At 42.0% G+C, this 24,066-nt stretch overlaps 1 long non-coding RNA gene across 1 annotated transcript in view; it reads right to left on the reverse strand.

The window, feature by feature from the left end:
- Positions 1-3,461: 3,461 nt before the first annotated feature.
- The window catches only part of LOC141578401 (uncharacterized), a 30,270-nt gene continuing 9,665 nt past the window's right edge, over positions 3,462-24,066 (reverse strand). The window contains exons 2-3 of the long non-coding RNA XR_012508783.1: positions 6,166-6,351; positions 3,462-3,683 (exon numbers count right to left, since the gene is read on the reverse strand). This is a non-coding gene — a long non-coding RNA (uncharacterized LOC141578401). The remainder of the gene's footprint in view (positions 3,684-6,165; positions 6,352-24,066) is intronic.

Genomic DNA, 24,066 nt, shown 5'->3' on the forward strand with positions numbered 1-24,066 from the left:
TGTGTGTGTGTAAATCAAATATAATCATGTCTGGGACGTGTACAGATTATTTTTAATTTCACTGTAATTTCATGGGGATGAGCCAACATTTAAAGTAATTTGAATGTAGTGTCCTGAGACAGACTCAGTCTCTTTTGGTGGAGGAGGTGAAAGGGGAGAGTAAAGGAGGAAAGAGGTAAATGAAGCAAAGAAATAAGAATACAGCTAGGGAAAGGCAAGACGTTAATTTTGTTCCTCATTGCATCACATACAAATTAGGGACTGGCTTTCCCCCGATGTCTTATCGAGCACTGAGTTGCAGAAGAAGAGGCGACAGCCCATTTCTCACTGAGATTGTGACTGTACGTGGCATCTTATAGACACAAATCATTTACCCTGATCAAACACTCTAGCAGCAGGCTGTAATTCTCCTGTTTTGAGAGACAAGAAAACAGGAGTTCAAAGCGGGTAGATAACTTGACAAAAGTCAGAGGACCAGTAAACAAGAGAGGATGAATACAAACTCAGATCTGAATGCAGAGTCTCATCTTCCCACTCCCAGGGCTGGAAAATCCTTAACACACAGGCTCCCCAGCTCCCCTGCAGTGTTCCTGGCGCCAAGCATTTCCCATGGTAATGGTCTCCAGTTCTCACAGACACAGTGCTCTGTGCAGCCAATGACCTTGATCAGACCTTGATCATCTACCTGCCACGCCCACCAGGCTTCACCATACAGGCAGGAAAGCTGGCTTTCAAGTGCATACAAAGCCACCCTTGGTCTAACCTGGGCTCTTCTGTGGCTTCTCCAGCCTAAAGGCAGCCATGAAAGTGCTCACAGTTTGTTCGTGAGCCACACTTCCTCTCTCCATCTGTGTCCCCACCTATACTACTTAGCTATGAACATTTTGAGAATCTTGGAAACAAATTTTAAAAAACAGAAAAGAAAGGATTCTGGAACAAGTACTTAATACTTACAATTTTAAATGACAAGTTACAAAGTGAGTATTGACAAACCGAATCTTCCTTTCTAAATGTCAGTTTTAAACATTTAAAAATATAATAGCAAAAAATTCTCACTTACAAAATTAACAAAAACATAAACAATAATCTGGAATAAATTCAAAAATAATGCCCATATTCTAAATGGAGAAACTTCAGGACTGTACTGAGGGTTAAAGTAAGAGATATGAATGTAGAGACATAAACATATTGCATGGAGAAAAGCAGTTTTGTAAAGATGTAAGTTCTCCTAAGAATAATTCAAAACTTACTAAAAAATCCCGTGAAAATTCCAATCTGATTTTTTATAACTTGAACAAAATATTTTGGAATTCTTCAGGAATAATAAAGTCATAATACTTGACAAGAAAATTTGGGATGGAAGAAAAGAATCAAAAAAAATCAGACTGCCAGTTATTAAATAAATTTTTACAACATGTAAGATATGGTGCTGGAGTAAGGAAAGGAGATGGACAGAAGGGAACCATGAGCTCAAAATAGACTCTAGTGTATGTAAGTATTTTGTACAGGTGGGATTTCAAATCAAAGAGAAAATTATGAATTCGATAATTGTCCTGGGACAGAGAATCACCTGGAAAGAATAAATTCTACTCCTGTCATAATGACCACAAGATAAATTGCAGATAGCGATGTAAATATTAAAAAGTACTAGTAACAGCAAATACAACTCTTTGCTCTTATTAACTCAACTTCTCCTCACTATAACATGTACTATTATAATCTCCATCTTAGAGATTAACAAAAAACTACAGAAGAGATTTATTCCATTATAAGAGAGTATTTCTAAGAATAATGTCAAAGATAATACCCATAAGGAAGACATTTACTATCCTAAGAATAGTTTGAGTCACAACAAAAATCAAAAAACTTCCTGAACAAAATGAAAGGAAAGAAATGACAAGAAAAAGCTCTGTGATACATGTTGATGAATTCACGAAGTTAATTTTCATAACATACAAAAAGCTGTCACAAAGCAACAAGAAGCTCCCTCACTTAAATGTGGGAAAGGATAAAAAAGAATCATTCATTTTAAAAAAGTCAAATGGCTAATGAGTGAAAAATGCTCAAAACTTCACTGGTCATCAAATGCAAACAAAAACAATGAAAAAGCACTTTTGCTTATCATATTGGCAAATATTTTTAAGATATTCTAGCTAGTGTCCATCTGTGGGAGAACAAATCATGAGCGACTTTTTCAGAGGATGACATATCAATGGATTTGTAAGCTCTGAAAAACGTACATACACACTGACTCAACTCCACTTCTAGGAATCGTTTCCTTTAGGAAAAAAAAAATCAGTCCAAAAAGATGTACCCATCAGGGCATTTACACAGCACTGTTTAGAAAGGTGGGAAGAAAAACTGAAGTGAAATCATATCCAGCGATAGAGAATTGGTTACATAAGTAATTGTGCATTTTTTCTTTCCCCAATGGAGAAGGAATTTCTAGTCACTTGAAAGGAGTCTGTGATGAATGTAAATGTCACATCCAGGGACTAAATTTCCAGAAGCCTTAACTAAAGGAATACACATACAAGATCACAGGAAGTTCTGTACAAGAATGATGCAACTCAAACATTCTTTCTGACAGTGGAAAATGGAGAAAACTTAACTGTCCACCATCAAGACAATGATGCGGTAAATCAAGGCGAGCTGCGGGCGCTGAGGGAGCCGGCGTTTCGCCGTGGTCCAGGGCCTTGTCCACAGCACTATCCCACCAAATGTGTCCGTGGACAAGAGACGACACCCACACATCAGGAGACCCCTCCAATCTATCTGAAAGGGCCGGGTGAGTCTGGAGTGGGAGGATGTCCATGATATACCCCTGAGTGAATAAAGCGAGCTGCAGAAAAACATATAGTATGGTCTCATTTTTAAATAAAGCATATATACACACACCTATATATTGATTTCTCATATGTGTATATATATGTATCTCATAGGCATAAAGGTCATGAAATATATATACCAAAATTTCAACAGCTTTTACTCTCAGGAAATAATGGGAAGGGAGTTAGGGGCCTTCCTGTACCACCACAGTTCTCTTTTCAGTATTTCAGTTAAGTATACTTGGAATTTAAAAGTTTATTTAAGTCCGAAGTAAAATGGACCATGCCTCCATAAGACAGAATGCTACACTGGTCTTTAAAAATCATGCCAGGGGAGATAGAATATTGTAGAAAAACATGTAATAAGCCGAATGGAAAATGGAGGTCTCCGAACAGTAAACAGGGACGGAGTGCTCACTGGTTTTTATGACAGAGATGCTACACAGTGACGAAAAGAACAGAAAATAAATGTTAAATTGTTAATTATTATCTCTGAGTAGCGGGACCAGGATAGAATCTTTTGCCCCTTTTTTCAGACATATTATATTAAATGCACATTATTTTTCATCTGAAAAAAGCATTTTTAGACGTGTAGTACCACGCATTGGGGAATAATACATGAATACTTACAGAAACAAATAACTAGGAGACACCGCAGCAGCGCCACACAATGTAAAACGGGCAATCCTGATTGACACCGCTCAGTTACATAAGGATCCAGAAAGTGAGAGCACCTGCTGTAACAGGGCGTGGTCCCCTTCTATTTGTCAGTTGTGTCTTCAGGGCTGAGGCAGTTCTGAGCACGGTCAGTGTCAGTTCCGGTGTCTGGATGGATGCTACTGGAGGTGAGGGCACCTGCAAGCAGAAAGGAAGAACAGAAACCATCCTCTGCCTTTTCTGTCTTGTTTCTTTGTTACTTTAAAAGAGAGGCATAAATAAGATAAACTGTGTATCTCCCCTAGTGAAATTTCAGTAATGAAACCGTTTTTAAAGGCTTCAGAGCTTATATTATGTCTATAACTGTCTTTACAACAAAGCATAATATTCATTAAATGTTAATTGACTCAGTTAATTAACTCCCTGTTGAAACATTCAAGTAAAGAACATGAAAGGCCTTACGTAAAAGAACCACACCTGCAGTGACTAGCTCAGCTGTCTTGACGGCAAAGCAGTCAGCCCCCACCATCCCGTGGCCCTGAGCTCCTGATGCTGCTAAGAGAGCACGCTGCCGCCTCAGATGGAGAGATACTGTGAAAGCATTTTTTGAACTCTACAGTACTGACAAAACATAACTGACAAATCCCAGGCTCCTTTGAAGCTGTCATTTTCGGTTTCTGGCCATCCCCAGTCAATGAGCAGAACCACCCCATTCCCGAGTCATGGGACTCACGTGGGAAGAAATTTTGTAGAAATTTCAAGGTACAGAATGTAACCAACTATATGTAGAACTCTGACAAAAGAAAAGATGAAATAATCTGATGTTGAAGACACTCAAATTATTCTCCTAAGCCTTAGTAGCTGGAAAGGCTGGGCTTCTCCTCAGCCACTTATTTATTTCACAGCCAGTGAGCATCTCCCACACACCCTGTTTCCCTGTGTCTGCTGGGAGCCTCAGGCACACTGTTGCTGTCGATCTTATAAGTCACAGGGCAGACGCGTGTCTCTCATGCCTGCCACCCTCACACAGGCTCGCCTCCTAGCCTCACTGTCTGAACTTGGCCCCAATTTCTCACCTGTTTATTTGGTATCTGTTCTTCTGTAAGCTGCCTGAAATGCTTTTTGGAACAAGTCAGAAGAATGAGTGGGTAGAGAAATGGACAGTTGGACAGGTGAGAGTTGGGCAGACAGACAGAGAGACTCCAACAAAAGGGGAACAAAGAAAATTTCCTATGCAGAAAACTCTTCTAGTCAGGGAAGAAAACCGCCACGGAGACGTGTGAAGAGGCAGGTGGCTTAGGGCTGTTTCCTGGATTCCATGAAAAGTCCCACCAAGGGAGAGGGTTGAACTATAAATAATAAAAGAAAAAAGCATGCATGCTTGAAAAATATATCTACAATATGTACTTTCTAAAGAATAGATTCAAATCAGCAGGGCCCAATTACACAATCCTTGGGTATTTACAGAAATGAGAATCCCATCTCCAAACCACAAGGCATCCCTTCGGAGCACTGAGAGTCTACACGGGGCAGTTATAAAGCCTTCACCACAAAAGCTATGCTCTCCTGCACTTACGAGGAACGAGCAGCTGTGCTCGGGCTGCCCACGTGCATTATTTGCACCCTACAGCACCTCTACGGGGGAGGGACGCCTAGCGAGCCCCATCTCTGCAGGACAGAAAACAAGCCCGAGAGAGGCTAAGCCGACCTACCAGTTCTCCATCTCACAGGATTGGTCACTCCAGAGCAGGACTCGAACTCGGACCCAGTTTTGTAATCACGGTACTACCGTGCTTTGTGTGCTTTTTGTGTGTATAATACATTTGTTTCTGGCATGAAAGTATATTTAATAAATGATCGGTTGTCCTGTCTATCTCATTTGGTCACAATCAATCTTTATAGTGTTGAATTGTACTCTTTTTCCGTGGAGAAAGGAAAGGAACGAGCGGGTGTTAGAATGAGGTGGGGCTCCATTATTTATCTGGTACCTCATCTCATCCAAGTCCCCAACCAGGGAGAAGGAGCAAATGTTTTCTTCATCTTTTAAAGAGAGGGCTCCACTGATGGTGACTTAACTCCAAAACCAAGTCTGGGGAAAGGGCACATTCAGCAACCAGAGCTTTATCACATGTAGGAAGGCAAAAACAGCTCACGGGAGGGCTCAGGGGGTCACCCTGATTTAATTTCAATCGATAAAACAATAATGCACTCTAAAAATACTAGCATGCAATGGATTGGCTCTTTCTTGACATCTAGCAAGTTTCCACAGCCCACATGTACAATTATCGTGAACCAGTGAAAGGAAGTGTCTACAGACAAGAAAAATCAATGCCACAGGTAAACTGAAACCCAGGCTGGAGGAAAGGAAGAGAAAGGGCATAGTAAAGAAGTGGGGAAAGGCTGGGGAAAAAAAATCATCACACGGACTCTCAAGCATCATCCAACAAGCATATAATCATTCGAGAGAGAGAGTTACTGAGGTCCTATTCTGTGCAAGATTGTAGAGCGCGTGAAGCAAGAGCGCAGCGACCATGGTGGCAGCAAGTGGCGGGGCTCAAATACACTTCTGATCCCGGTACATGGCACACTTGTCCTCAGTATAAAGGCAAAAAAAAAAAAGTAAAATAACTCTGTAAACTCAAAGCATTGTTAAAAAAAAAAATGAACAAAACCTAAATACCTGGACAGACAAACCAAGCACATTGCTGGATCAGAAGACAGCGCTCTTGGAATGGCAGTGCTCCCCAGAACGATCCGTATATTCAACGTGGTCTCGATCACAATCCCTGCGGGCTCCTCTGCAGAAACTGACTAGCTGCTGCTACAATTCATATGGGAATTCGAGGGTCTCAGTAACCAAAACGTACTTGAAAAAGAAGAACAATGTGAGAGGACTTGTAATTCTCAATTTCAAATCTTACAACTGTATGTCTAGGTGAGATTAGAGGCCATTTTAAGTTATTAATGTGTTTATCCGTATTTTCTAAATTCTCTACAATGAATATAACTGTTACAATAAGAAAAATAAAAAGTAAGGTATCTTTTAAAACATGCACAGCGATTCATTCATTGGGAAAAAAATATTTTAACTATAAAGAGGTAACCAAATATCTAGTGAAAAAGGGCTACTTAAAAACAAGTGTGTATTTACATTTTTCATAAATTGAAAACTGAAAAGCACAAACACATCAAGTTTCTAGGGAGATCGATGCAACATATTAATAGTTATTTTCAAAAATTCTAATTGAACAATGAAAACTCAAGAAAGGGAAAATCGCGATTGACAGCCAACTGCAAACACATGGAGAGCAAAGGCCTAGAAATCACAGTTCCTTTAACTCTGATACTAACTCAATAGAAGAGGAAATTCCTCCCTGTGGGGACAGTGGAATCCCATGCATAAGACAGGATACACAGTACAAACTGCACTAGAATCTGGGGTGATTTTCTTAGAAGAATTCTAAAGTTACAACATTGCTGAAAAACTATAAAAACACTGAAAGACAGATTAAAACACACAGTCATATATATTATATAGAAACATATGAAGTCTGCTCCCTTGTTGCATAGAAATACAAACATATTTGTTCATTTATGGGCACTGAATATTTTATCCCAGGTAGAATATTTCAACTAAAACAAATAATCAATAATACACACCTCTTGTCAAATCTACTTGATAAGGTACTCTGCTATGTAACCATAATGTGTCTAAGATAGATCTAAAATTAGTGAAAAAGATCTTTGTATGGTTTCTTGAACTCTTCTCAAAATTCCAAGCTTAATTTTAAAATAGATCTGAGCAGTATTTCTATATTAACTTTTCCCTCGTGAAATGAACAGCACAGTCTGTTGTCAAAATTCTGTCCTTACAATGATTCACGAGCACTGTATCCTAACAAAACTGCTGGACAGCAAGGCACTATCCAGACACTGTGACCAAACAAATGAAACACAAGGAAGACAGTGACCCTATTCTGGAGGTCTTACCGTCTGTGTCAACTCTGGGGTTTTTATTTGATTGGTTTGATTGGGTAGCAAAATAAAATCAATCAAGTACTTTCTTCTTTAAGCATTCTGTAAGTCATGACTCTGTTGTTAGTGTCATGAGAAGGAAAGACTAAAGCAAGACTTCATTAGGTCAATTAGCAACAGCCATCACTGGGGAGTGAGTAATAAAGAAGTTAACTGATAGCAATGCTTCTGCCTACATGAGACCTAAAATAAACCTACACTGATCTCTTAAAGGAAAATGAGGAGATGAGGCCCCAATGAGAAAAACAAAAACTAACAAGAAATCAAAAAAGTAAAGACTTTTTCATTAACGATTCCAGGAAGGAGTGGAGCATGGTGGTGAAGAGCACAGATGCTGGGGACAAACATGAGGGTCTGAACTCCCACAGCACTGGGTAGCTTTGACACTGATAAGTCAGTGAAATTTTCTGCATCCCAGTCTCCTATCCATAGACTGGGGACAACAACAGCACCCGTCTCCTAGAACGGTCCTAATAATTAAGTTATTTTATATATAAAAGTTTAAATAAAATACCTCAGATATTAAATATTACCCCAAAAGGACAAGGAAAAAGAAAACAGAGATAAATTGGAGTTCATCAAATTTCAAAACTTTGCTTCAAAGACACCATCCAGAAAGTGAAAAAACAACACACAGCAGAAATTTTTTCAAATCATTTATCTGATAAGGAATTTGTATCTACAAAAAACAAAAACAAAAACAAAACAAAAACAAAAAGAACCTCCTACAACTCAACAATAAAAAGGCAACTCAATTAAAAAATGAATAGAGGATCTGAAAAACATTTATCAAGGAAAATATACAAATGACCAATAAGCACAACGAAACGATGTTCAATATCATTAGCTGTAAGGGAAATCAAGTCAAAACCACTAGGAGAAACTGCTTCACACTCACTACAATAGGTTATAATCAAAAAAAGAGTAACAAGCACTAATGAGGACACAGAAGATGCAGAGGTCGCAGCCGTTGCTGGTGAGGATGTAACACAGCCTGGCCACTTTGGAAAAACGCCTGGCAGGTCCTTAGAGAGTTGAACATTTGGTTTCTGAATAACCAGGCAATTTTGCTTCCTGGGCACACACGTAAGAGAACTGAAAACAAATGTTCACATAAAAACTCCTACAGGAATATTCACGGTGCCATTACTCATCACAGCCAAAAAGCAGAAACAACACAAATGCCTATCACGTGATGAATGGGTAAACAGAGGGGCCCAGCCATACAGAGGAATATTATTCAGCAATAGCAAAGCATAGAGTACTGACCCAGGCCACAACGTGGACAAATATTGGAAACGTTACTCAGTGTGAAAGCAGTCAGTCACAATAGATGCTTCCACTTACATGAAGTAACTCGATTTACATGAAATTTCCAGCAGAGGCAAACCCACAGAGAGAGAAAAGTGGCTCCCTGGGGCTGTGGGAGAATGGGGAAGATGGGGATGTCTGCTTATGCGTAAGGAGCTTCCTGTTGGGGGGACGAAAATGTTCTAAGATTGAATGGGATGCACAATTCTGGGCATAGAGTAAAAACCACTGTACATTTTAATGGGTGAATTGTTATTAAAACTGTTAAGAACGAGAGCACCTCGGGCCAGTACCTTCCCATAGTAAATGCAAATTGCTAAATTTTATTACAGGAAGAAGAAACTGCCCTCAGCATGAAAGCAGGAGTTCAGCAAATGTGAGTTAACCGAAATTGGACAAGAGCATTTCACTTGAAACAGTTGCTGAGTGTACACAAAATATTAAGACATGACAAGGAAAATCAGTTTGACATCACGAAGAAGCATTCTGCTTCAAATGCAGATCAAGGATTCGGCAAGCCCAGCTGCTAGAAATGACCAGAGAAGAAACCTGGCTCTTTAAACAAGCACCAGAGCCAACAAGGAAATAGTGGTGAGGAAAGCAGGCGGCCGAAAATCTGGAAAAGTTTGTTACAAATAATTTCTCCAATGAAAATTCAAAAATAAAATGAAAGTGATGTAATACTGTGTTGACCTCACGTGAATGGGCTTCCTCCGGTTCTCGACAGTTTTGTAACCCCGAATGAGAGACTCAGGAGAATCAGAATGGCTCCTGGGAGTCCCCAAATGACGGCCCACCAGCACGCTGACCACCATCACATCTGCCAGGGTGGAATTGCAGAGAAGAGACCAACTCCTGAAAGGCACAGGAAATATTGACAAGGGAAAAAAAGGCTGATGTCAGTCTTGGGACAGAGGCCCTGAGAGCAGAGGCCAGAAGGCTGCAGGTGAACTGGAGTGGCCCTGGGGCAGGAAGGGACCACGGGGGAGCAGATCTCAATTCTCTTCTCTCTCTCCCTCGGGTAGGAGAGATAAAGTCTGCATCCTTCTCACCTGGAACTGTGGGTTCTGGCTGGCAGAAGTCTTACCGACATGGAATGAATGACTCAAGACTGTGGAAAAAGGAAAGAAAGCGAGAGGGAGTAGGGAGCCAACTCCAAGAGCCTCTCAAATGCTCCCATATTTATTGTGTATAATCAAAGAAAATAGTCTTTAACAGTTGTGTGATAGTAAACAGGAACTTGGGGAAAGACAGGATGAGACAGAGATTGTAGAATCCACAATGAGTAAAAAGGCTTAGTTTACCTTTAGGGGAGTCATGGGGAGAGGGGAACAAGATAAATTCTTTAGATATTCATTACAAAGCAGACCACCAGTCCAGCCAGGTCCGTGTTTTGGGGATAATAGACTATCTAACAGCACGCACGCCCAGCATTTATAGCTGAGGGCCTGGGTCATTGCTGTGCAATGAACAGAGTGCTATCTAAAACCTCAAATATGCAAGCAAGGCATTGTCTCTGCTTTTTATGGCAAGGAGACAGGAGTGAGGATGCACAGGTGCTTGCTTGAAAGCAGTTACTAAGCACACTTTTTCTTCTTAAGGTTCACATGCGTCTGGAGTCTGTTAAATTTGTTAACCCAATCATGGGCTATCACATGGAACCATTATGGAGGACACCCTAGGATGACAAATCCTGGCTCTGGGTCTTTTCCTGCCAGCTTCGGCCATTCCAGCAGGGTCTAGACACATCCCTGAATAACGATCCCACAGAACCACCCAGACTCTTAACTCCTGGTGCTTGGAACTTAATTTTAGCTTTACACAACTTAACATAGAAAAGTTTCAGAAATAATAGATATTATATTCTTTTTATATCTCATCATAGAACTGATTTTTCTGATTGCTCTAAGCTGCTTCTACTTGGTAAATCACCTAATTCTGCAGGTGAATTCAGTACTTTCCATTGCGCATAACTAGACAGTCTGGGCCCTCTGACTTCTATTGGTCAAATAAATACCGATACACCTAATTGATTTCATTGTTCATCAATTTCAGCCTGGAGGTGAGGGAGTGTCACTCTGTTCCTCAGCCCACCCTCTACTCTATTCTCTTCAGCAACTCAGGCCTCCTGAATACAAAACATAGCATCTGTTTCCCTTCACCTACACTTTCCACAAACGCAACAGGAAACATCAGCCTAGAGAATGAATTCAACACAAATGTTAAAACAAAAATCTACAAACCTGAAGCAACTCCATCTCCGAATCATGATACACAATGACATGAAAGTAAGGGTGTCAGGTACAAAGCACGCGTGAGCCTGACCACCTCACTTCTATTCTTCAAAGGAAGGAAGTTTTTCATGTTTTTTATTATCATTCTTTGTCATTGTATCTGATTAAGCCAAAAAATAGTTTATGAAATAATTAAGCACTGCAATAACAGATTTTCGCTGTATCAATTACAGAAGGCATTCAGAGGGGATAGGAAAACCCACCAATGTAAAAAATGCAAAATTTCTTCCCCTGTTAAGAACACGTATACAAAATGCAACAGAGAATTCAAATTCATGTGGAGAGGAGCAAAAGCCACAGAATCAAAGTCATTACTATGAGTCAATTCAAAATTCACTGGACAAACATGCTCAATGCATTCAAAGAATTTTAAAGGCACACTGCAAACCATTCACTTAATGATCTACAGGCTAGAGGAAGAATTTCCCTCTTTAACAGACAACAGAAATCAATAGGTTGCCCCACCAAACGAGGACCAAACAGCAATCAGGTTTTTAACAGTTCTGATAAATCAGCATGTTCTAAACATCAAAATCCAGAAATTTTAAACATTCATTCACACCACAATGAAACAAGCACTTAAAAAAAAAACAAAACAATAACCCGAAGAAACTAAGCACAATTATCATGTACCTGGATCAATGGGAACTTCTTGTAACGCTGGAAGAAAGAACAGGCTATAGCCTTTTACTTAAAAAATAAAACTACATTTAAAGATAACTGCTAAAACACATTTCATCATTCATGTTGCCTTGAAAAATCTGAGGCACTCGTATCTGATCAGAAAAGCAATTCTGAGTAATAGTATGTTACAATTCAGTGCCAGTTTGCTTTAGTAGAAAAAAGAAAAGCTACTGTTTCTCATCCTGCACAAAGTGTAAAGAACCTTCCTGCCTCTATCTCCTCCTATTTTCTAAGCTCATTCTCCCCAACCCTTCTGAAACAAGTATGAGAACCTTTTATACCCACCAATATGCCAAATGACAAAAGAGTATCAATTTATTTGTATAAATATATGCCTACACCTTGAACTGGAAGAGAGAGGTATCAGAAGGCTATATGGAACTTATTTCTACCTTCCTGAAATCACACACACACACACACACACACACACACACACACACACACACGTTCACAGAGACACAGACATGTACACACTGAATTACTGGGCAATTCACAAGCTGAGGACTTCCAATTTATAGAAGATAACTTTGTAGTTAGTTTAAAATACAAAACTGTCAGCTTTTGAAAGCCTTCATCATCTGCTAAATCATCCAAATATCAACGAGACCCAATTAGCCTTCTCTGTAGAATATAATTTCCCATGATGGCAAAACAGACCCTAAGTAGTGGATCCAAGACTCGTGTTTATCACTACCTATGATCGTTTTTAAACACATAAACAGATTCAGAAAGTATGTCCCAACAACATTTATTCTTATTGAAATAGCATATGTATTCAATTGTCTATACAGAAAATAGGTCCCATGATGGTGTTTAAGAGCTATTTTGTGTATTGAAATATTTATTTTTAAGTTCAGACAAGGAGGGTCTGTATTACTCAGTTGTAGAACACCTGCTTAGCATGCACAATGTGCTGGCTTCAGTCCCCAGTACCTTCATAAAAATAAATAAAAATAAGTGCTTATTTAAAAATAAGAATAAATTTATAAAAAGAGTAAATGCAGACTAAAAACCACTGCAATCTAGGAGCCATAATTTTAATAAAAAACAAGAGTTTCTATCAAATATTCACTATATGACTATCACAGGGACAACCACAAATCGCCCCTGACAACCATCACGTGTGATTCTCAGCAACCCTACTAAGTAGACAGCGAAGAGAAACCCAGCATTGCGGATGAAGAAACGGAGCTCGGAGGAGCCGGGGACGCTGACCGTCCTGCTCCCCGTGACACCACGTCAGCCCAGGATGAGCGCTGACAGAGCTGCACTGTGGGGACACCCAGCTGTACGGAACCTTGGTGCACTGGGGAGTCCCAGAAAACACTCGAAACTGTTCAGTGAAGAACCAGCTCAAATATATTACATTGTGCCACATCCTTTAAACAGGGAACATGTCTGAGACCTCTTTGATGCCTCCGTGTCCTTTCTGCCATTATCAATTATTTGCCCTCTCAGCATGCCCAGTCATGAATTGGACCCCATATGAAGTGCACTCAGATGGCAGAGCTTTTAAAGCTGTTTTATGAAGTTTGTAAGACTCTGTCTATGCCTCACACAGGCGGTCATCCATCACTTCTCACCGGTGTGGATGTACCACATGAAATCACACCTTTCTGCTTTTTAAAATCCCTCCATGTAATCCAGACTTTTCAACAGCAAAGAAGCAGCTCAACCAGAAACAGTGGATAGCTTTTCACCAAATGGACTCGAACAGCCCATCGGACTACCTGGAAGCCCTTTTTTTCTATTAAACCCACTTCCAAGGACTTCATCATTTTCTGATTGGTGGACTTGGCCTCTGACTGGCCTACTCTGAGAGCTCCCAGCCTCACATCCGGGGGTGGGAGAGGACCCTGCTGTTCGGGGAAATCAGTGTGGAAGGCGGAAATCTTCCACCCAGGTCCACACGGGTAGAAGTGCCACAACATGCTCAGAAAATATACCGTCAGCAACCCTGGGCTCCCATGGACTGATGTCACATTAACCAAACTCATGAGAGACCGATGCAAAGAAACCAGAAATTGAATTTATTAATGTAACAGGAGATGTGAAACTACGAACCAGACTGAAATATCAGAGTTCAACTATGAGTACAGATTCTCCTCAGCGGCCCAATCACGGGCAGGCAGTCACATGGCAACCATGGACAGAAGCAGAGCAGGAAGGGTTTCTAGATTAACTCAATGGACTAAATTTCTGTTATACGAACAGATCTGCTGCCCAGAAGACATTTAACGCCAATCACGGTGCACTGTCCTTTGACAGTGGCTGAGACACGACTGTGAGCACCTGTGTAACTCTCCTTTCCCTGTCCTTTCTGGGCTAAGTGATGCACAGAGGTACAGAGATCCAGGGATGCAGATACCTCTAAACACCCAAAGCCCATCCCTGGGAGCCTGGAAACCAGACAGCCAGGGTTTAAATACCAGCTCTGCCACTTACTAGCTCTGTGACCTTGGCCAACTTAATTACTCTCTCCGTGCCTCAATTTCCACATTGTAAACCTGGGATAACAATCAAATCTCCCTTACTCACTTGTTGTGAAGATTGAAGGATTCATTTCTGTAAAACGCTCAGAAAAGAATGTAGCACATTTTTGGTGCTCAACAAATGTGAATTTAATAAGAAAGTGATTTACAAGTCTCCCTACTAATCATCTTCTGTGTTTCATGGCTAGTCTGAGTCCCAAATGAAATCCTTACTTCCCCTCTTATAAACTCTTGGAGAGCACCCTTCTCTTGCATCTCACCACCTGTTTAAACTGAGAGAAGGGATGCCTCCTCCACACTCCTCTGGTCCATGGAGAGTGCTTCCCCCTTCACACCCCTGACCCCTGGCCAACGGCTAGCACTCTTCACAATAACAGATTGAGGTGTGAGTCCGGAGAGACAAGCAGGGCATATGAAACCTTTCCTTTCCCTCCAGTGTTGGCCACCCTTGGGAAGCACCCGGGATGCTCAGCTCCATGGCAGGGCAGCCCTGTGCAGGATGGGGCAGATCATCTTAAGGGAAGGCTCGCTGTGGCCCAGAGTTACCTGGGACTGCGTGAGTCTCTAATTCTGGGACACAGTATCATGACACGCATTTTCCCACAGCCCTGAATTTCATGGAGAACGTGGCTTCATCAGTAATAAAGGAGACATTTATCGCCTGTCTGTTCTTCTGTGTCATCTCTCAGTTGGCTGCTGGAGAAAACATGTGTATAAGTATTGGGTCCACTTAAGCCCCAATATATATGAAGTACCAAAAAATTCTGTGGCTTAACATTGGTTCAGGGCGACTGTGTAACTTTCCTGACTTTGCTGATGCTAAATTATGGGTATAGGAACTATGGAACCTCCTCAAATATCTTTCATCATAAAACCAGCTTTTCTTATTTTCCTGTTTCGTAGTAATTGCCAAAGACTCTAAAATGATGGCTTCATACAAAACAGGAGCTAAACTTTATGAGCCCTTTGACATTCCCACTGTGCTAAACAATTTACATAATTTCTAATTCTCACAATTCTGCAAAGCATATACGAGCATCCCCATCTCACAGACGAGGGAGAAACTCAGAACAAACTGACTCAGGCTCACGTGGCTCAGTGGCAGCGCGTGCACGCAAACCCAAGTCAAATCACTACACCCCTTCTTCTATGTACAAAATCACCTCCCACCAAATGACACACAGCGGCTGGGTCAATACTCAGGGAACTCAGTACACTTTTCAGCTTTAAGGTGCTCAAGAGGCCGCTTCTAGCTGCTTTATAAAATCCCGGCTCACTGGTTGCTAACACTGGAATAAAAGACCGATTTTGCCATTGTTTGCACAGCAAGTCTGAAATGTTCACAGCGAGATGACAGAATAAAACAAAGACATAAGCAGAATAATTTTTCCAGGTAGACAGACATAATGGACATTGTGCTATTCTGAAGCACTAAGCAAAGGAATCAAAGCAAAAAAAATATTTGTTAAGCCTTCTTTTACAAACAGGAAAATTAAGACTGTATGAAGGTGCAACAGCGCCTCCAATGGATAAAAAGACCTTCCAGGTTGCCGGGAAAGATGCAACACAAAAATTGCCTGTTGAATCAGAAACAAGAATCAGATAACTAAAAGCTTATGTAGCACATACTGCAGTTTGCTTCGGGGAAGGGAGGGGTATTCAGTATTTAATCTGACATTGCTAATACTCTTGAATATAAACAAAAGACACAGGCTCATGGAAACTCATCTTAGAAGAGGAAAGAATCCAGTCCAGCCACTTCATTTTACAGGAGGGGAGACTGAGATCTGGGATCTGTCCTTCCGGCAATCAGCAGCAAAGTTCTCTCTCCTAGGCCTCATGTCATGCACTGTAGCAAAAACCAACAGATCTGTACTAGACCTCTATTCATAAAAGTCACGTCTGTATTTTTCCAACAGTAGGTAATCTAAGTATCTTGCAAAATACTTCTCAAAGAGCCAGGAAATCATACAAGTGTATTGAAATACAAAAACTTTTATTTGCACATTAAAACAGCATGAGCTTTATTCTATTAAAAAAAGTGACATGTCAAATCAATGTTTTGATATTTTAAAACCTATTAAGCATGCAGAAAAATAAATCAAAATTTCTTTAATCACAAAAGAAAGAAGCTTATTCCCTTAAAATGATCAATGTGGATTTTTCTAAACTTAATAGTTCTGGTCAGATTTCTACGAATTTAAATGTCTGAGTGGATGGTTACACGGCAACATGAATTTTGAGTTATAACAACACACATTCTGTGTAAATAATCTTCAAGGCCGTCTGCTTAAGGTGATTTAACTAGTCCCTGTCTCACTAGAATGATACAGATTTCATTAAACCTTCATACTGCACACACACACAAAACCCTGAATCCTTGTTACTTTAAGCCATATTCATATATTCATATATATGCATATTGAATATGCATCAGAAACAAGCCACCCTCTTTAGTATTCAGAGTTGATCCTTCTAAACTATCTGTCCTTGTGACAGCATATTTTTACTAAGCAGCTCTTGGGTGCTTCGTATACAAGGCGTCTACATCTCACAGTCAAACAAGGTAAACGGCATCACTCAAATTTCACAAATGAGGAAATGTAGTTAAGCCATGAAAACAACTTACATATTCATCATCAGGAAAGAAAAGAGTAAAGATTTTACTTACAATATTCACTGACAAAACTTTCCTCCATACTAAGACTACATAGAACCAATTCAGTCTTTGTAAATTTTTCTCTCAATAAGCACCACTAGAGAAAAACAAGCAACATCATTAGCAATGGTTGGACTTTCAAAGCCCACTCCTATTTTGCACTATAATCATTTGTAATGTTTTGTTTTTAGTGTTTACAGAGCACTAAAATAAAAAAATATAAACTTTTTAAGTCATTGGCTGAGAATGCAACATTTGTGAAAATGTACAATTTCAATTTATGCCACTCTGTCTCACATTCTCACTGGTGTGTCTCCTTTGAAGGCTTCATCATACTGAGACCGCTGAAATCGTTCATTTATGGACTCACAGGAGTTCGGGAAACCACTCAACACGGGGCTGATCAGAGGAGCCATTGAGAAAGCATCCTGTGCAGCCTGGGTTCCAGCCCTGAGTCTGCCAGCGCCAGCTGTGTGAGATTTTGGACAAGCTGCCCCATCTCTCAATCCCTCAGCTGCAAAAAAGGAGACACTGATACCTACCCTTAAACACCTGCTATGAGGTAAAACATGAGGAAAGCATTTTAGCCTTAGGGAGGTGTCCACTCAGAGCAAGCTTGGTCATTATGATGATGAGGATTACTTTTAATAAGTTAAGGCAGACAAAAAATTAGAAATCACCATAAAGGAGAAACATTTTATGTCAATGAGCATTTCCTTTTGAATGGATTGCAGAAAGTTTTATAGAATTTTTTCATAAACCAAATTTTGTCCACTAATTATAGATTTACAGGTTCATGGACATGTCTCCAGAAAAAGAATTAGAGGCCTCTAAACTCTGAATACTAAGAAAGAAAAGTTTAAAAAAAATCACGGGGGAGATTATACCTCACTTGAGAGAGTATGTGCTCAGCATGCATGAGACCCTCAGTTCAGACACCAGTAACTCCATTTAAAGACTTTTTTTTTCAAGAAATGGAGAATTAAATAAAAAAGATGGAGGAATACAGAAGTTTTTTAGAGACTCAACTCAGATTAAAGATGGGGGAAAAATATCCATTTCTCATAGGAAATCTTGAGAACTATGTAAACCGGATCTGAGTTGTCTAATCTTTTAACATTATTCATGAATTCCTATTACCAAGTCTTAAAACTGCCTGATAACCCACAGTGGTGATACTGATCATAACAGCTGCCAACACGGATCGAGCTCCGGCTAGGACTGCTCTGTTCGGCCATCTCGGCCCCTGAGGCCTCACCAGGCTGAGAGCACTAAATTTTGTCATTCATGAGCATCTCGTGTAAGTCCTCCCTTTGTGCTCCTCACTCTCCCCTCACCAGCCCCTCTGAGGGAAGCACTGTTATCATCTTCCCCACCCGCAGATAAGGCCACTGAGGCACAGAGACTAAACCTGCTCCAGGTCACATCGGCATTAAAGGACGTCTATATTTCTGCTGTTTTACTATTGACAAAGGAATCTGAGATATCAATTCAAGGGAGACTGTTAAATAATCAAATCTGCCAGGTCTTCACCTCAAAGAGCAGATAGTATAGATTCCTGATGTAGGATGAGGCTGCCGCCACAAACTGACTCAGTTTGAAATTAATATCCAAGATGAAGCAGCGGATACACGTAAATATTCACGATTGTCAACTCCGCTCACGGGTCTGGGCCCTTCACTGCCTGAACGGGGGTGAAATCCCCACCCCTGTCAGGGATGGAAGCGCGGCTCTTCCCAGTGTCACCCAGGCTTCACGGGCTGTTTCCCCCCACAGGCTGTCCTCAACGATTAAAAATCTCGCAAGATTTTTACACCATGCAAAACTGAAAGACATTTCTGCAGATGGAGCACTTTCTCAGGCTTAAAAATTTTTTGCTTACACTCCGCAAGGGGGAAAATAACACATGACTCTGCAAAGTCTATGAGCCTCACCACTCACAGGAGTAGAATGGACTCAGCACAAGATGACTCTTCACGGATGAGAACAAAATAAATCCACCCCCAACCACAGGCACTCCCAGAGACAGCCCTCAGCAGTCTTCTGCACACTCACGGTTGTGCAGCCCTCACCACCATCTATTTCCAGAACACTTCATCACCCCAGAAGAACACCCCTGCCACTAGCAGTCAATCCCCAACCCCCCTCCACCCAGCCCCTTGCAACCATCACCTGCTCCCTGCCTCTGCATGTGCCTATTCTGAGCATTTCAGATCACTGAAGTCAACAATATGTGGCCGTTTGTGTCTGCTTCCTTTCAATTAACGTGCTGTTATGAAGGCTCGTCCATGTTGAAGTGGTATCAGCATCTCTTTTTTTTTTTTTGAAAGTGTTAAAGTTTATTAGAAGTTGGTAAGTACTATGAAAAACAGTAGAGAGGAGCATAAGTGATTGGGTTTCAAAGGGAAAAGGGCGGGTTGATCAGTCAGGGTGGGCTTCCCAGAGCAGGTGGCCTTTTCCATATTCCCCTTTATTTATTTTTTCTTTTTTATTCACTCTTACATCTGAATAATGTTCCACTACATGGAGATACTACATTCTGTTCATCCATTCAGCAGCTATGTACGGACGAGGTCCAGAAGAATGAGTGTAAGAGGTGACTAGGCAGGGATGGCATTTAAGCAAAGGGCAAGATGTGCTTTGAAAAAAAAAAAGCCAACAAACAGAGGCACAAGGAAATTCAGCGTGTTTCTGAGAAAGTGCATGCTTGCTTCAGCATGACTGCCGTGCAGGGCTGGGGGGGGTGGGGAGTGACAGGAGTCACAATGAGGGAGTCACCTGAGAATATTCCCCATGCAAGCAGCTCAGCCATTTCTCCTCCTTCATCCTGTATTTTAGAGCCATTTTTGATAGGTTTTCTATTTCAAGTAACAGTACTTTGTTACACATCTGATCATCTGCATCAGATCACCTTACCTCCAAGGCACAGAAAGTCATTCACTGACTGGAGCAGCTCCAAGACATAACGGTGATGGACCAGGGAGTCCTGCAGCATCCCGGCCTGCAGGCACAAACCCCCACATGTTCCATGGTGATGTCCGGAAAGTAAAATGCATGGAAATATCTCACTGTTTGTGCACGATATCTGCCCCCAAATTGCCCCAAAATCATGCTGGCAAAGCACTACTGAGCCCTCTCACTACAAAAAAAAAAAAAAAAAAAAAAAAAAAAAGATAGAGAGAGAGAGAACAGAAAAGAAAAGAATAAAGCTAAGTAGGCAAATTTAGGGTCTTCCATTGAAAACCAGCAAGCATCACTGCCAGTATCTCAGCTGGAATGGTCCTGTCTTCAAAAACCACTGCGCAGTTACATTGCAAACGTGCTAGACATACATGTATTCCACGTAGATGATATTACAGTAGGATTTTTCTTTTCGAAATTTCCAGTTGCAACATTAACACAAGAGAGTTTATGTTTCAGCTATAAAAAAATCAATTATCTTCCACTTTCTTAATTTTGAACCTATTATTATTTTATAAAGGGTGCTATGCTGCAAATTATAAACCAACTGTTTGGCTTCTGCCAACAAGAACTTTATGACTTCACTATTTCAGAGCAAGATTTAATGATGCTTTGAGAAGTGGGGCCTGGGGCGCTCACTAACAGCTCTTTAAATACTGACAAGGATGTGCTATTTAAGTAATGCAAAGGCTCTAACTCTACATTAACTCAGAATCCAAAGAAACTACACCAAAGCCTTACTTTATCATTTTTAAATTTTGCTATTGTTTTGAATATTAAATTTCTTAAAAGATAAGATTTTTTTTTGAGAAAGACAGCAGCTGTATTAAATTTCCTCTCACCAAGAAAGCAATCTTTATCAAGAATAAATACCCCTATGGAAATCCAAAAGACGGGACGTTTCTAGCTAAGTGAACATGCAGATCTCAACACAAGCCTAAATCCTATCAGATCTCACTCGAACGAGCTCAACAAAGTCCTGGACTACCCTGAAACTTAGCTCTTCTGTTCCAAATGTTGGCTGAGCTAAGATCATCACACAAGGCAGGGAAGAAGAGAAAAGTCCACCTGGCTGCATCCGTTTTCTTCCAGCCACAAGGTGCCGCTAGGGGGTCCCCGTTAATAAGCCCTCCCCATGAGGAAATCCGGCATCCACACTGCCCCTGCCGTCCCCAAGCAGCCCCGACGCCCCTCTCCCACTGGTGGCCCCCCAGCCTGTCAATGGTCTTCTAATGACCCTCCCAGTTGGTGGCACTCTCCCCCTCTTCCCCGCTTCACACACACACACACACACACACACACACACACAGCCAGGACAGCCTTCCCAAAGCACAAATTTGATTACGTCACCCCCACTTCAAACCCTTCAGAGGCTCCCTGGTAGAGTTCTAGCCCCACCCCCGACCCTGCTCGCCCAGCCTCACCTCAGTACCCAGGTCCCCAAAGACCTCAGGTGCCCCCTGACCTGCTGCTACTTCCCACTTGCCTCCAGGCTCATTTTGACGGTTTGTCAAGGAAGCCTTCCTTCCCTCGAACCTCTGCACTTTGGGTTAGGTGCCCCTGCTGTGTTCCTAGAACATTCTACGCTAAGACAACTTCTGACACTGCTAAGCTCTCAAGAAGCAATACATTTTGCTTACTACTGTGAGTCCACCCTCTCTCCCCTGGACACTCAGAATTGCATGTGTTATGAATAAATGAATGAAGGGGTGGGTCTCAAAGGGACGGGCAGAGCTGCTCTCGCCCACCCCGACCCCTTCTTTCTGTAGAACATCAGAAGCAAAACCAGGAGTACCTCTCCTGAGGGTCACTTTCTGCTGACACCCTTCACTGCCACTTCTGTGTCAGTTCTAGTAAAAAACCAAGCTCCTCCAAAGCCCTCCATCCCTAGGCCCACTGCAGGGTCCTTCCAAGCAGGGGCACCCTCCACCCTGGACCACACAGTGCACTCTCCCCGAGTCCCCACCCCACAAGCCTCCAGGCCTCTACCCGGGCTGCTCCTGCCACCTGAGTCACCCTCTTGATTCCTTCTCCTGGCTGACTCTTACTCTGCCCTCATAACTGAATGTAGAGCCCATTTCTTAAAGGAAGCCCTCTCTGATGATGTCCTTTAGCTCTTGGCTGGGCTCCCTCTACAGCAGGACTGCTTGGCGACCAACTGGTGTTTGTCCACCTGCTCCTCGGAGACCATGACCTCTTGGAGGCCACGTGAGAAAAAGGAGTGAGACAACAAGAGGGGTGGGAAGAGCAAAAAGCAAAATCACAGCCCAAGTCCCAGATTCAAGGATTCTGTCTCAGAAGAAAAGAATAAAATGTTTCATACGTATGTCATTTGGCTATGAGTTTTGTGGCTCATGGAAAGCAAGAGGTTGGTGTTCTAGTCTAAAATCCAAGTTACATGCAAAGAAATGTACATATTCATATCCAAAGGAAACCAGAGCTGCTCAACAACAGTTTGCAGTTAAAATCAAAGGAACTTTGATAAAGGCAATCTCTCTCTCTCTCTCTTTTTTTTTTTTTTTTGTATCATATAGTTGTAGAAGTATTTGTGTAACTAAGTGATGGCTACAGCCTATGATTCTGCACTGGAGTGTTTGGGGCTGAGGAAGCCCAGATTACATGCACTGTGTAAATACAATCACACCAACACACTGACAGGCGCCCTAGTGGCTGAGCTGAAGTTCCAAAGCAGACAACCTTACGTTGCAAGACATCTCTCATTAGAAAGTAAGGAATGCAATATTCTGTATTCAATTACATACGTTATATGGGCCATTAAGAGATAGTGCATCTTGTCTAATGAAACCCCAAAATAAATTGTTAACGTCGATTTTCTCCATCTGACCCTTCTTTGCTAACGTTGGATATCAAACCCTCACTCCATACGGAAAGCTCAGATCTACGCTGCAGCAGGTTACATCCCGTGGAAGAAAGCCTATCAAGGGAGAACTGGAGAGTTTCCCTTCAGAAGCTGCTAAGTCTGGTTTTGCACCTGTACGTCATTTGCAACCACGTCAGCGTCAAAGGAGTAAGACCTTACCTCTGTGGGGCGAAAAGCACTGCGGTGCTTCTGAACCATCAAAGAACACTGAGCTTTGTGAAACAGTCCTGAGGCACTTAAATCGTACTTTTTGAGAAAGGCTCCAAAACTGACCCAATTCACCAATCCAGGTACAACAGGGAGGTACCGGAATTAGTAGATAGAACATGCCCTTGAAGTCTGACAAGGCCCTGCTTGAATCCTGCTACAGCATTGACTAGCCGCTAAACGGACCAATCCCTTAACCCCTCTGAGAAGGCTTCCCAATCTGCAAAAGGGGGCTGCCACCGCCCACCTGGGAGACATGGATGTGAATGCAACACGCAAGTAGTGCGGCCGACTGGTACCTGACACGAGGCCTGGCTAGTTTCCCTCCGCTGCCCTTCTCCCCCTTTAAACTTGCATTGTTCCCCCTGGTAAGGGTCAAGCCCCCGGACCAGACTGCCCGATTCTTCTGTGTATCCCCAGATACATGCCTTAACTTGAGGAGGCCAGAAAAAGAACTATCTCCTCCAACGTCACTATCAATGTTCTTAAGAGTCTGGGTTTTTTTAACTCTATTTTGCAGGGAGACTATTCCAGAACTGTCCAACCACCATTCTCCACTTTGGCTCCTCTCCCAGCGCCCGTCCCTTCTCACCTCAAATCTTCTGACTGCTGGCCTTTTGTTCGTGGGAAAGAGAGTCCGCTAGGGTGGAGAATCCCTAGGCCTCTGTCCCTCCCTCACAGGTGAGTGTGACTACCTTCTCCGCACTCCCCACTCCGACTCCAGCTTCCGAGGAGGTTCCCCTCCCGGACCATGCAGCCTCTGCATCATCCCAAGACGCGCACGCGTGGCCACAACCCTCCCTTCAGATTTCTTCCTGGGTGGCCCTGCCCACCCCCAGGACCCTTAAGGATAAATGCCATTGCTCTGAAAATCCCAAACGCCACTGACTGACACACCAAAGCTGCATGGTCTGGGCTTTCCTCCAACCCAGGCACAGCCCTGCCCCGCCTCAGCCTCAGTCTGCACCTCTCGAGATGAGCTCATCCACCTGCACGGCTGTGAACACCAGCTAAGAATGACGACTCCCAACGTGTATCTGTGGTCCGGCTCCTTCAC

This window comes from Camelus bactrianus, chromosome 8, assembly GCF_048773025.1.
Source record: "Camelus bactrianus isolate YW-2024 breed Bactrian camel chromosome 8, ASM4877302v1, whole genome shotgun sequence".
NCBI classification, from domain to species: Eukaryota; Metazoa; Chordata; class Mammalia; order Artiodactyla; family Camelidae; genus Camelus; species Camelus bactrianus.